The following is a 15,219-nucleotide window of genomic DNA, read 5'->3' as shown; positions in this document are numbered from 1 at the left end:
TGTTCAATGCACAGAGTAGTGTCGCCTTTTTTATGGCCGGGGGGGGGGGGGGGGGGGGGGGGTGTACAAAAATCTTGTCTGTTGGTGGCCACGATGCAGAGAGTACTTAGAGTTGGACATGGTATCTCCATGCTCCAATGTATGCATATGCAGATACTTGTATAAATGGATCGAAAAATTAATACCTGGGTCCTTCCTAGGGGTGGATTGTAGCAGTGTAACATGTAAAGTCAAAGTACGACAACGGTTTATCCTTGTATATACACATTACACCATCTCGGAATCTTTGCTCAGCAGCCGACGCATGTAAACTTATCATTCCCAAATCTAGACTCTCAACAGCTGAAAAACGTTTTGCAGTAGCTGCATTAAAGACTTGGAACAACATCCCTCTTTCTATAAGGGAAATTACCTGTCTTGCCACCTTCAAAAGATCCCTCAAAACTTACCCTTTTCCCCAGTGATCTATGGGATCTACTTCACGTGAGAACATTTTGTTGTCCTCTTTTCATATATATATGTATTTGTAAGCGCTATGGTACTTATTGTTTTTAGCGCTCCTAAATATTTGATATTATTATTATATTCAGTTGGGAAAGTTTGTGTTGTAATTGTTGTTATTGTCATGATGTTGATATTCAGGGTAACAAGAAAATATCCTCTATTAAATCTCAAATAACCGCAAAAAACAGATTCTGTTTCTTTCGTTACTGTGAATGTAAATGAACATTTTTGGTAAAGCTCTGTGGGTTTTTTGGCTACAGTTGTTAACCCTTGTTTTTGTTATGCTTAATATGAAAACTGTCTAAAAAGTTATGACTGTGACCGCTTTATCCTGTTATATATTTTTGTTTGTCATTCAACCATTAAAAACATTACACAATGCAATATGTTTAAAACAAATATAACATCGTTTGTATATTTTTGTTCTACATATCCTAATGTCGTTTATGATGACATAAGTGTTGGTAGTGAAGATGGCTATGGTGATGGGAATGATTGTGACAATCTGATGATCGTGAAGATGATGCTCATGTTGATTGTGTGTTGAAGATGAAAATTTCACCAAACATTGCATTTGCATGGTGTACTATTATTTAGCAGAATGGTTTTTCAAGTTACAATACAAATCAAATCTCTTAATCGACATATCTCATTTTGTCGAGATTTGCTGTTGATCAGATAATCTAATAGATAATGATAATTATGAGGGTGATGATGATTTTGATTGATTGATTGATTGATTGATTTAGTTTACTTAATTATTAATATGATTTCCAGGAACATAAAAATCAAACATTAACAGTGTGATACATAATGAAATATGTGGGGTGGGGGGGGGGGGGGGTGGTCATCAAAGAGGAAATAATGTAATTATGCAGATAAAGATTTTGAAATGTTTTTATTAACTATTATTGATTGGTACATTACTAACAGAAATGAACATTGGGCCTACATTATTTGGGGCTTGGTGGATCAGTGGCTGAACAGTGTTCAAATAATAATAATAATTATAATAATACTGAATTTATATCGTATTTTCCATATACATGTTCAAATGCGCTGTACAAATAACTCAGATTTTGGGTTGCAAACTGAATCTGTATGTTAATTGTACTTTTGTAGTGGCATAGGACGAGAAAGGGGGGGGGGCACAGGCTCCCTTCTCTGCCCTCTAGCTTCACTGCCGTTTTTTTAAAAGGCATTATTCCTCAATTTCAAGTTCCGCTATACAGTATTTAAAAGCCATGGGTGTCCAGTAGTTATTATAAAGCATAATGCTTGCTTTGAAGGAAAAAAAAAAATAAGGGATAGAAAACTATCACCGTATGAGAAATTGTTTAAATTACATGTATTTTTTTAAATAAAAGAGATTAAAACTGTTTGTAGATGTGATTATTATCAATCTTGAATAATGAAAAATTCAATGCTATGAAAATGATACACATGTAACTAAAATGCAGCATGTAGTATTATTGACTGGTGTTATTTACACACATTATAAGAATAAAAGAATAGTTAATACAAAAAGTAGAAGGCATTACTTTAGAAAACTTTTGGTGGCAGTAGAGGGCGCTATAATTATTTTTTGGGGACTTTAAAAAATGAAAAAGTGAGAACATATTTTCTCTACTACTTATAAGCTTTAGGAGGATGGGATGATCATTTTCATTAAATGTTGATATTCAAAATATAGGAAATCTTGATAATAGGGCATTTCCCTGTATTATTTGCATTTTACTGCCATTTTTATCTGGCACACATTTACCAAAATAGTGAACTAAACAATAGAAAACAAAGGCGAAATTTTCAAGTAACACGATTAGGGTTAGAGTTTTAGAGTCAAAATTGTTGTTTTTTAGGGTAATTTTTTTTGTTGAGGCTTTATGATTGATATTTTCTATATAAATGAGCAATGACATTGAAGAAAACTGTAGAATTGACTGGTTCCTGTGAAACAACTTTACCATGTTATGGTCACATTTTCTGGAGAAAATGACTATGATGCCCAATAAATTCCATTGAGAAAAAATTATTTAAAAAAATATCGCTGTTTACATCAACATACAAACTGTTAAATTACTTTCATAAATATATTATCTAAGTACTAATACCAAAATAGAACAATGTGTGATAAGATTAAGTGAAAAAAAAGTTTGATCTTTCAAGTAGAAGGAAAAACAATTTTTTACATTTGCTTCACTATGTTGGTCACATTAGGGGTTGTCTAGTATAATGTTAAAGAGGACACTTTTTCAAATTTGGAGAGGGAATAAAAGTGGATTACTGTATCATAGTAATTTTGATAAGGGAATGGATTATTCCCTCTGCAAAAATTATATTCTCTTGACTTTTCAATGTCAAATCATGGTGAAAAAACCTGTGTCACAACTTTACCATTTTTTCAACCTGGTAATGGGTAAAGTTGTTGTCATTTTCCTATTCAAAGTGCATGAAAATGTCACAGTCTCATAATTGAGTGACCAAAAAGGGGAGGGGCTTTAAATGCAAAAAGTGGACAACAACTTTACCATGAGAGACGGAGAGAGAGAGAGTGAGAGAAAGAGGATGGATAGGGAAGAGGTGAGAGAGAGAGAAAGAGAAAGAGGTGGAGATGGCTGGCGTGCTTGCAGAAGAAATAAAAGAGAGTGGAGAGGGATTGGGGGAAGGAGATATTGTATAGAAACAAACAAAGCACAGGTGAGCAACTGAAAGAAACACTCTATACTAAATGAGTGAAGCTGTAAACTCAAAACAACATTGCCTAAGTTTATCCAATTTGGGACATGTGCTCACTCAACAAAATAAATCGGGAATACGAACACAATTACTTTCGAAGAAGAAACTCACAGCGGCATCGTCAAGAACTAATTGTATATCCCATATAAAACATGAAAGGATTACGTAAAACATGATTGCAATATACTGGTTTTGTTATTAACATGTTCAACTTTATGGATGTTTCTTTTATGTGGAACTAGGGACGAGGTATTCCATTATTAAACCTGTTATTAATGAATGAACTACAATATTTGGAATCCAGTCTGTATACATTACTTTTTGCTGTGTTTGCGCTTTAAATGTCATGTCAGGCAGACACTTGAAATCATGCTGAAGCTACAAACAAACGAATACTGACCCGTTCACGAACTAAACTTGAGGGTTTACATTAGCTACCCAGTTGCTGCATTACGAAGTCGCAAAAAAGCCATACAGACTCCACACCGACTCCAAACTAACAGAGCTTGGCCATTGAGGGGGTACCATATAGTCTACCTGTTGTAGGTCTGGGCCTTGTCTCATTAAAGCCCATCTGAAGTGTTGGCCTGGGAGCCCAAAAAGTTGATTGGAAAATTTCACTTAAATTGTATCACAAAGTGAAAGAGGATTTCATTCAAGACACATTTCTGCAAGGGTTTTGAAGTCGAATATTGATAAAAGAATAAATAGGTTTTCCGTGTTCAACAGAGCACCGAAATTTTGTTTTCGTTTATGAATATTTGTCGTCGAAAACATTTTCTTTTCCTTTTTGGCGGGGGGAGGGGATCTTTGCAAATCCTCTTTCACATTATAATACAATTTAAGTGAAATTTTGCCGTGAAATCTTTGGCGAATCTGGGGCTCCCAACACTTTAGAGGGGCTTATATAGATCCAAATCAATGGCACGTCCTCTAATCAATCGCAAGTTTGATGACTCCTATCTATAAGTTTATAAGACCTTATAAGATGGGCCCGGTGTCAGTCTCATTGGTATTACTAATGTATATCCTTGAAAGCAGTTCGGACATGATCTGTATGACATTTACAAACGCTGTATCACGTTACAAAGGAAGGCCTATCATGACCTCTATCCCTTAAAGGGATCGTTTAACAATGTTAAATCTGAGATACACGGTCCTACAAGTTACCAGTGTCTGTGATATGGTGTAATATCGAAGCCCTTAAAAAATCTCGCTTCAAAATGATCAAGAAGTGCCTCAAAAAAGTAAAAATCTTTGAGTGACCGGTTTTACCACAATCGTTTTCCCCAATAGACTGTAGTGTTATGAAAACCGTTCGAATTTGTAATTCCAATCATTAATATCTTGATAATCAGACAGGCGATCTACTTGTAAAAGTCATGGAGTTCCTGACTGACCTAAAGGTTTATAATTATCATTGCAGCATGAGCTAAATCAAGGATTATTTTTAAAGGGTCTAAGACAAAGTTACCGGATCCCTTTAACCTGTTCACTACTGAATTTCTCATTGCCATAGGGTTTATGTAAGGGTCAACCAGTTTCAGTAAGCATTGGGTTAACTCTTAACACACCATGGATAGAAATACATGTAGCACACAATGACAGTGGTGGATCCAGGTTTCATTGGCGCAGGGAGGGGGGCACAAACAAAAGTCACAGCTAATAGCGGACACATCTTGACTTTTGCAAATGTATACTGGTGTAGTGGTGGCTGTTTTTAATACCTGACTGCTAAGAAAGCATACATGATTGCTAGTAAGTAACCATAGGACCCACAGCTTTAGGTCCTCCCCGAGAGACCTGGTAATAGGGACTTTTATATTTGCGTGGACTGATACGTGTGACGTCCATTCAAGGCAGTGCATTAAAAGGACGTCGATCGTAGCAATCCACATTGTCGTTGTGCAAATCTAAAGTTCCCTAATGACGATTAAGGCTTACCAAAGGGCATTAGCGCCTTGGTTTCGAACCCGGCTCGCAGGATTACGAGACCACTGTTCTACCAATTGACTTATCGTAAAGCCCTCCTCGAAATAAAACAGCAACATATAAATTACATACAAATAATACATTGTAAAATAGGCAACATTAATATAAAAAATAACAGACATATATAAATACATAACGTATCAATATGTAACGAAATAAATAAAAATAAGGTTATCAGGATTAAGTTATTTTTTTCTGGGGGCCGCTGGCATGTTGCCCCCCCCCCCCCACCTACCCACCCATCAACACACACACACATTTACTGATATGCTACTGCATGTTGCACTGTCCTATGGTCGTGAACAATAGCGTATACTACGTTGCTCCAACTCTTGAGGGGTACTGGAAGCAAGGGGAAGTCTTACATGTCCTTTGGCAAGACATTGATCTGCATTTGCCACACTCCACCCAGGTGAAGAAAATGGGTACCTGGTAGGAATTTATTCCTTGAAACGCAGCGCGCGTAACAGCCAGGGTAATTATGCTGCATTACTGTAGAGCGCTAAGAGACTTCTGATAAAGTAAGTGTTAGGCGCTATATAAGCAAGGATAATTATTATAGTGAAGGGAAAATAAATTAAATAGAACAGCCGAGAGGGATGCAGTCATCCCCGATTCCATTGTCCCTCCTCCCCCCCCCCCTCTCTCTCTCTCTCTCTCCATCTCTCTCTCTCTCTCTCTCTCTTTCTATTTCTATTATATATCTATCTCTCTTTCTCTGTCTATCCCCCTCTCTGTCTCTCTCTCTCTCTCTCTCTCTCTCGCTCTCCCTACCCCCTCTCTCTCTCTCTCTTTCTTTCTCTTTTCCCCTCTCTCTTTCTCTGTCTATCCCCCTCTCTGTCTCTCTCTCTCTGTCTTTCTCCCTCTCCATCCTCTCGTTTCTATATTGTCTCTATTTGTCTGAGGGGGAGGCACAGACCACCCCCCTCCCCCTCCCGTGCCCCTACCGTAGCACCGCCAGTGGCCATGTATGTAACATGAAGATGATCAGTCATTCGGATCTTCATGTTTAATGTCAACACGAATGGAAACGCGAGGTGTGGAAGCCGGTTGGAGATAGAATAAATAAACAATTGTGACGTGGCTGATTTGGGCAATGCATAGTCCACTTTCCGCGAATGTTCTCTCTCGATCTCATAACATAACACAACGATCGGTTTACTACGTAATGAAAATGGATGTATCACTCACGATACTCCTCTGGAGAGTAAAAACGTAGTAGAAATAAAGTAAAAATTAACTTCTTTTATTAAATGCTCTTTAGAAATAATAATAATAATAATCCGGGTTTTTTTTTTGTATATTGCGCTCAACACACCAATTCAACGATGTGCCTAAGCGCTTCACAGATATAATGGCCCGAATTCACAAAGCAAGGTTTGAGCTCAAACCTCCTTTTGGTTCGCCAAACCTCATTTTGTTCTTTACAAACCAGGTTTGTAAAAAACGCGTAAAACGCGTCAAATGACGTACGAAAACCTCGGTTTGTCGACAAACCTCCTTTGTGAATTCGGGCCATTATGACCGGTAAGCACTCGAAAATTAATCGATTTTTAATCCTAAACATGTGACTCCCAGGGGAGTGAGAAAAAAGGTGAAATTTCACAATTTTATGGAAAGTAATTTAGGGCTTTATGAGCAGAAAATGAGTTGAGAGAACATTAGCAAACTCAAATGTAATAGTCAATTCACCGACCGATGCCAGATAGTAAGCGCGTCCAATCGCTTAAATATAACGCAGGAGATATTCCCCCTAGGTATTGTGACGTCACAATCACTAAATGTTATGCATTTAAATAAAGCAACACGATCGCAAAGACATTCGAAAAATCAGCGAGCATTAGAATAATACTATTTCCATAGGCAATGCCATTATGCCAATTAAATTGAAATTTAAAGGTATTGAAATTGTCCTTGATGAGTTGGTAAGTCCTTTAATCATTTCAACGAAAGTTAATAAATTCACTTTCACATAATGAAAAAACAACAACAATGATCTTGCATTGCGGGGAAACCTCATGTACTCACAAGACGCATGACCGACCCCCCCCCCCCCCTTTCTTTCTCTCTCTCTCTCTCTCTCCCTCTCTCTCTCTCTCTCTCTTTCTCTCGTGGGAAAGGGGTGGGGGCGCTGATGTTACGTATGCCTGTTGGCTGCACTTTTATGTCATGCGGGATACATGCCACAAACATCTAGCTATCATCGGCTTATCATAGTCAATTCACCGACCGATGCCAGATAAGCGCGTCCAATCGCTTAAATATAACGCGGGAGATATTCCCCCAGGTATTGTGACGTCACAATCACTAAGTGGAATGGTTATATTCACATCCATGGGGAGAATGCACTGAGGAGAATTAAATTGGAGCTAATTTATTTCACGTTGATGCACTTTTTGAACCCATGCAAACAAGAAATACCGTGTAGACCATTATTTTAGAAGTTAACACTGTCTTGTTAAAATGGCCCCGCATACCCAAAGATCTTTTGAACATGGAGAAGTTCGAATTTGCGTACCTTATTTTTCTGTGCGAAATAGAATCAAATGTTTACAGAAAACGTTAACGTTACAGTGACTTGGCTACCTTGTTTAAGATTCTGAAGAAAAAAAATCCTGGATCATTAAAGGGATAGTTGAGTTCAGTTTTCAGACCGCAAATGCCTTTCAAAGTGCATGGTTATTGCTCTTATTCTTATCTATGACATTTCTAATGCTCTTTTAGAACCTAAATTGCTATGAAGGTAATTTTAGACCCCAAAATGTGTGAAATTTAGCCAATACGAGAATACCAATTCAGCTCCACTTTAAAAAAAACATGGTGACCGTTAACTAATTATTTAATTAAAAACAACAATACATGGGCCGGCTGGTTGTGCGTAATAAAAGCATCAAGAAAATGCCAACAAAAAAGCCAACATCGGTATTGGCTGAAATACGACGTAAAAGGCGTTATTTCGTTTTTTCAACGGCTTTTCAAATTTTTCAAAATATCTAATAGGCCTATTTGGGGTGGTACACAAATATTAGAAATCGTTATATGTCAGCCGTCACTGAACCGATTTTGATCAAACAAATCTTTGTCATTTAAATATTATGGTTTTTTTTTCAGATTTGACACTCAGTTTTTCATTATCTCACAAACTAACACAAATTGTGTAGCGCCCTCTGCAACAGAACTCAACTATCCCTTTAAGCTCATGCTGCAATCATAATTAAATACCTTTAGGTCAGTCAGGAATCCATGACTTTGATAAGCCGATCGCTTGTCTATTTATTAAGATATTTATGACTGGAAATCGAAATTTGCCAATTCGTTTTCCTAACCGTTTTTATATACAGTCTCTTGGGGAAAATGAGTATGGCAACACCGGTCACTCAAAGATTTTTGCTTTTTGAGGCACTTCATGATCATTTAGAAGCGCAATTTTGTTAGGGCTTCAATATTACATCATATCACAGACACTGATAACACGTAGTGCCATGGATCTGATTGATTTAGAAAATTCAATCACTGCGTGATATGTCTTAATACGTTTTATGTCTGTATAAATATTTATGTTTTTACAATGTACAAAGTTCTGCAATTCAACCATCTGGCTGCAAATGAATTTTCAATAAAACCATTACCATTACCATTACCATCTCAGATTTAACATTGTTAAACGATGCCTTTAAGATGACACCAGCACTGGCCGCCGTGTCTGGTGTGTCGACTGGAAACACATGGATTCAACAGACACGCGAATGTCAGTACACGAATCAACAAGACATAGAACTAGTGTGTGGAGCTGGTAATTACAGGCGGATCGAGGGATGGAATGACGAGATGAAGCTCGTGCTAGGCACCCATTATAACTCTTTGGCATAAATTCAATTCGTGACACCCTAAACTCCTAAAGAGACCATGATATTTGCAATACAATTTGTATTCAAATATTTAATTCTTATTCATAATTATTTATTTACGTATTTATTTATTCATTTTTTTATTTGTTATGTTATTTATTTAGTAAAATATTCATGTATTGAGTTATTGTTATTTTTTCGGTAGCGATTATTTTCTGTGATTCGCCTTCTTCTCAGGGAAAATGTCTTAGTGGCCACATCTCTGTTAAAGCAATTCATCAAGGCATAGGTCACCTATCTCCCTCTGGGAAGAAGCTTTTGTTGTAGAACCAGGGGTGGCCTTAAAGCCCGTCTGTACTAGTTTTACGAGGAAGGATTAGACCACCCAACATGGTCACTGCCAGGTGGCTATCTTATCAACTCAGCTCTCAATTGACATTAGGTAAGAAAAAGAGGATCGTGGGGGACCAATGTTCACCGATTAGACATTGTTTCTATATAGAGGGAGCAGGTAGCTACAAGTATTACAGTGGGGCTTTAAGAGACATGTTTAACTGTAATAAATATTTGCAGTGTGCATATCACGCACGGAACATCAATTTTACCTCGACTGCATACAGTTACGGACGATCACTAGTGATTTATAGTTTTAGGGACGGGGTTTCCCCCTCCCCAGTCGGTTAAACCTAATCGGGCGTACCATATACTTTAGGACTTGTGCCAGTCAGGGATACTTTGTGACAAAACTGGCAACATCAAACTCATTTTAAAAATGCAATAAAGAAATACATCACCTTTTACTCTAATTGCGGATGTGTCACCGGACTACAGATTACAAGGTATTTGGTTCGTATCCCTGTCACTTTCCACCTAGGTGTAAATTGGAACCTGGTTTGCTTTAGCGTTACTTTGGTGGCTTGGCTTTAAAGTGCGGATTCATAGAAAATCACAAATACGGCAAATGGCGTATTACTAGAAACTGGTAAGCTATTAGATGACTATTATGCAAGTTTTAGGTCAACTACATATCGGGTGGTTTATAAAAATACAAATAAAACAACCTCCATAGCATCTGGGATATGCGAGAGATTCGCCGGGGAAAAAAAAGTTTTCATGCCGTCACAATATGAACCAACCCTGCCCAAGCAGACGACATCCCATAAAGAATGAACATAATTGCAATGCTTATATTTCTCAAATCATAATGAGTTTAGTGTATATAAATGTGATGGAATTTTACACCATTCAAAAAGGGATATGACCCCCATTCTGATAACTAAATTCTTTTGTTTGTAAATACACAGGATATGGGTTAATGAACGATCAAAGAAACCACACTTTCAAATTAAAAAACCTCCGGAATGATAGCTGGACGTCATTATTGTTCCCTCTTGAAACGCCGAACCTGCCCCGGTGTATGCAGCTGAAAATACAATGGCGTCTTATTTTGTTTACAAGCGACGGATTCCTTTTTTTTTAAATCCTTGCATTTTTTCATCAAAATAATACCATGCACGGGGTTAAGAGTGAGGCAATAGATTAAACATTTTGCCTGAAGGTATTGAAGTAAGAGAAATAACTGAAGAAAAGATAACAAAACAGGCACTGAAATTGTGTGAGATGTCATGGGACATCGTCTGCTTGTGCACATCATGTTCAACATGTGACGTCATATCTCAGCAGCGACCGGGGAGCTTTTCAGGTGCTATGTCGGGGCTGTATCTAAGCATTTTGTAATTGTTAATAATCATTACTTCGAATATTTCCAAGCACTGGCTTTTGATAACCTTGGCCAATCAAAGTGTTACCTTTGCAATGATGACATTAAAGTTAGTTTTTTAAATCAATGAACCTTCTCTTTAACCAGCGTAAACATGTTTCAGCGCCATGGGCGTCACTGTGTGCTTGATATGAGCGCTTTATCAGCGGCCATTATTTTTCATATTTTCTAGAATGTATCTTCTCATGAGAATAACTAACAAGGGCATTGGCATTTCAGACATCCTCCAGCATGTATTGACATAAACATTCGACCCTCTCATCATATCCATCATACTCTTTCTCTCACTCTCTCTCTCTCTCTCTCTCACATACACACACACACAAGTCATATGGTCTCTCCCTCTCTCTCTGTCTCTCTCTCTCTATTTCAAATTCTGCTTCTTGTCTGGAACAAGCACCCCGTTGAGGCGTTCAATGCTGCTGCACTTTTGGGCAAATGATATAATTTTAAAGAAGGAGAGAGAAAGAGAGACAGACAGAAACAGTTATGATGGAAGAAACAGTTATGATGGAACAAAAAGAACCAGAGAGAGAGAGATATAAACAAAACTTTGGAGGGAAGGGAATAGAAAGAATGAAAGAGAAAGTAAGAACGTGAGAATGAGAGAGACAAAAGGAGTAAGAGGAACAAAGAGAGAGAAAAGACAGGGTAAGACACCGTTAGAAAAGGATAAAGGGAGAGGGAAAGGAAGAGAGAAAGACCAGGAGGGTCAGGGAGAGAAACAGAGATAGAGAGACAGGGAGAGAAGAAAGAGAGAGAGAGCGAGACGTATATGAAGAAAATGGAAAGAAGAAGCATCATTCCATTATTCTCTATTACCTAAAAGTAGGAGGAAAAAAATGATTTACAAGATTTTCAAAAAAAGAAAATATTTTTAACTTCATACTGCTTCGACATGTTAATATGAATCTTATTGAGGGCTTCAACTTGAGAAATCTTCCCCGTGTACTTAAGCTAAATAAATGTATCCTTACTCTGTATCATATTGTACCTAATGCTAGGAGTCCACTGGGCCAGCGCCAGTTGGTGCCAGTTCGCGCCAAAGATTATGTGATTGGCGCGTAGTGGCTCCCTGTGGCGCTGAATTAATGTCCGCTCGGCGTGTGTCGCCAAGTGGAATAAACTGGGTGCCATATATTATGGCGTGCGCCAAATGCCACCCGGCTTGCTCCAAAATGTTGCGCCAGTTTGCGCCAGTTCGCGCCATTACACGGCCATTTGATTCCAAAATTCACCCTGTTGGCGCCATTCGCGCCAATAGACGGCTACTTTGCGCCACCTGGTGATTAGTTTGTGCCAAAGGTCGCCAAATTGGTTTGAACTTGCCGCCGCTTGGCGCTACTTGCCGACTATATAAATCCGGCCATCGGCTACCTGGTTCAGACCCTCCTCGGCTGCTGTATGAACAACATCTCTATTAAATATTTACAATTTTGATATGTCTGAGGCTTTTGATAATGTTGGAGTGATGATGCTGCTCCATCAGAAGATGATGAGAGATGCTGAGTTGGCCACTGCCTATTTGGCCATGTGGCGCGAAATCTCATTGGCGCAACTTGGCGCGCGCCATTACATTCCAGTGGATTCCAATAGGCGGATTGTTTGCGCCAAAGGGCGATATGTTCGCGCCATTTGGTGCCACTTGGCGGACACTTGGCGCTGATTGCTCGATGCAAGTGGCGCGACAAAAATTTCAAACAATTTGAAATTTTCTTGACGCCACATTCAAATTTGGTGCCGTTACGGGCCACCACGAGCCAGTTGGGAGGCAGTTTGAGCCACTGCACGCCACTAGGCATTTTATTGGCGACACTAGGCGCCACAGTAAATTACATTGGCGCAAACTGGCACCAACTAGCGTTGGCCCAGTGGACTCCTAGCATTACTTATCTAAAAGGGTGTTCATACGAAAGCATTATCATTTAGGTCAGAGGGCAGTTGCACTTTTAGATTCACACGCTGTGTCAATATCCATCCCTTGGGCGTTATGCTAGTCTGACCTTTCCCTTACAATATCACGCCACAAAATATCCTCGCACCCGAGAAAAATTCCTTTCGGGTTTTTGTTCGAAAGGCAATAAAGGTAGTTTCGGAGATGGGCATTATGCTTTAGGTGTATTTTCAAGCAATGGATGGGTGATATACACTCTCTTCTAAAAGCATCTTCTCTTATTTGGAGGTAGAAGCTTCGGGAGAGTCAACATGCCGGTTCCCTCCAACTAGCCAATTATTAACATTCCTGGCGTCCTAGAATAGTATACAGAGTATAGGAGTTTTACAATTTCGTATTGCTTTCATTGATTCACATGGTAAAGATGCTTTTAAATTATCTTGCTTTATAATATTAGGTAGTAAGCATAATTGATTTTTGTTTTATTATTAATAGAAAACATCACTTCAGACATATTTTGCCTAACCGGGAGAAAAAGTAGGAAAAATTAAAGTAGAAAATGGTGGAAGAAAATAAAATAGAAAATAGTCGACGATACACTATTATATACTGGGTTAAAATGCTAAACTTGGAGGCAATGTAAGGGATCATCTCCAAACATACCTCGGGTAATAAGAGAAAGACAGATAGAGACAGAGAGAGGGTTGAGAGATAAAGAGAGAGAGAGAGAGGGGAGAGAGGGAGAGAGGGAGAGAAATTGAGAGAGGGAGAGAGATAGAGAGAGAGAGAGAGAGAGAGCGAGAGAGAGAGAGAGAGATATAGGGAGAGGGTTGAGAGAGACAGAGACAGAGAGAGGGGTGAGAGAGAGAGAGAGAGAGAGAGAGTCAGAGTTAAAAAAAACTTGGGCTATCACTAAGCTTGGCCTGACATATACATATACATGTAATTTCCATCAAACTGGTTCAACAATTTTACCGCATACCTTCCTTTTCTTTTTTCGGTGCAGAATACAATGACGAATAAAATGGCGTCATTCTGTGATTAATGAAGACAGAGTGCTTCGACGTCTCATGATGAACGTCTGGTTTGTTTATTAGTAAGATGTCAATCAGTGCTAGGCTCATCATCCTCCTAATCATCATCGCAATCATCCTCCCTAGCTCGCTCAGAGTAACGACACATTCAGTCAAAATCCCAATGGATTACGGGAAGCATAACTTAAAGGGGTACGCCATGCAAGGAAAAAAAAACTTCTAGAGGTACCTAATTAATGTCTAAATCGTCCTGCCTAGCTGACGTATGCCATTGTTTCATGACACGCCCCACCCAAAATATAAATACCAAAAAGTCTAACCAATAGACCATTTTCGTAATAAAATCAAATTTAATGCATAAATCTTTTTGGTAAGTGCCATTTTCCAAATTAATTTCCTTCACCTGTTATGCATATTTGTATTTTAAAGATAAACGTCAGTACTGGTAATGCGATTGCATTGTGAAAGAAAAGGTGTGGAATGGATCAGAAACAGTTGATCATGTAGCACGTAAGTATTGGTGTGCACTGCAAGGTTCTGGAGTCATCAAAATCATAATAAATTTGGCCGAGTCTTGGTAAAGTAACAAGCACTGTACACAGAAAGCTATATATGGGACAACACACATGGTGTCAGGGCTGGTACTACCTTGATTTCCTTGTCTTTCTATGCTCATTACTCAGCCAGTATACATTTTCTTCCAAAATTGTTTGGCACATGTCATTTATTTGTAATCTTGAGCATTCAGTGTAAGTTTCGTTTGATTCTGTTAGAATTAATTTTCTTTTTTTTTACCAGAACTGGAGTTTATCTTTAATAGTCAGAAATGCGAATTGCATACATCAATAATGTTGCTATAGGTAGGACAACCATTATGACGTGTACGTCCTACCTATATAACAACACGTCGCATTCTGACTATTGATATACATTTATTCGTAACAGGTGAATGTCATAATTCCTAGCGAGGCACTTAACAAATATGTGTGTATTAATTTTATTCCATTACGAAAATTGCCTGTTGGTTTGTTTTTTCTTCATTTTTAACGTCACGTGGCATATACCTAGTTTTATACATGTCACCCTAATAAGATATGCTTTCCTTTAAATTTCGTCGGCCATTTTGATGAAAGATTTTGTTACTAGACCAATAGGTCATTGCAAATAAAATTCATCTCGTTTTCAATAAGTAACAATATATTTTCTAAACTGCTCATTCAGTTCTAAATCCAATAATTATAGTCCACTCATTTATCAATTATATAGATACGTTATAGAAAGAAGCTTTAGTTGAATATTATACGTTATAGGACTACTGTGAATAATTCTGCTATTCTAGTTAAGAATACATCGTCCTATTTCCCGAAAATATTCTGTTCGTAACAGTGGTTGAAAAATGTAATGACAAACACTTTATTAAAGGAATTGGGT

The sequence above is a fragment of the Strongylocentrotus purpuratus genome, unplaced genomic scaffold, assembly GCF_000002235.5.
Source record: "Strongylocentrotus purpuratus isolate Spur 01 unplaced genomic scaffold, Spur_5.0 spur5_scaffold_18, whole genome shotgun sequence".
NCBI classification, from domain to species: domain Eukaryota; kingdom Metazoa; phylum Echinodermata; class Echinoidea; order Camarodonta; family Strongylocentrotidae; genus Strongylocentrotus; species Strongylocentrotus purpuratus.
This window is presented reverse-complemented; position numbering follows the sequence as displayed.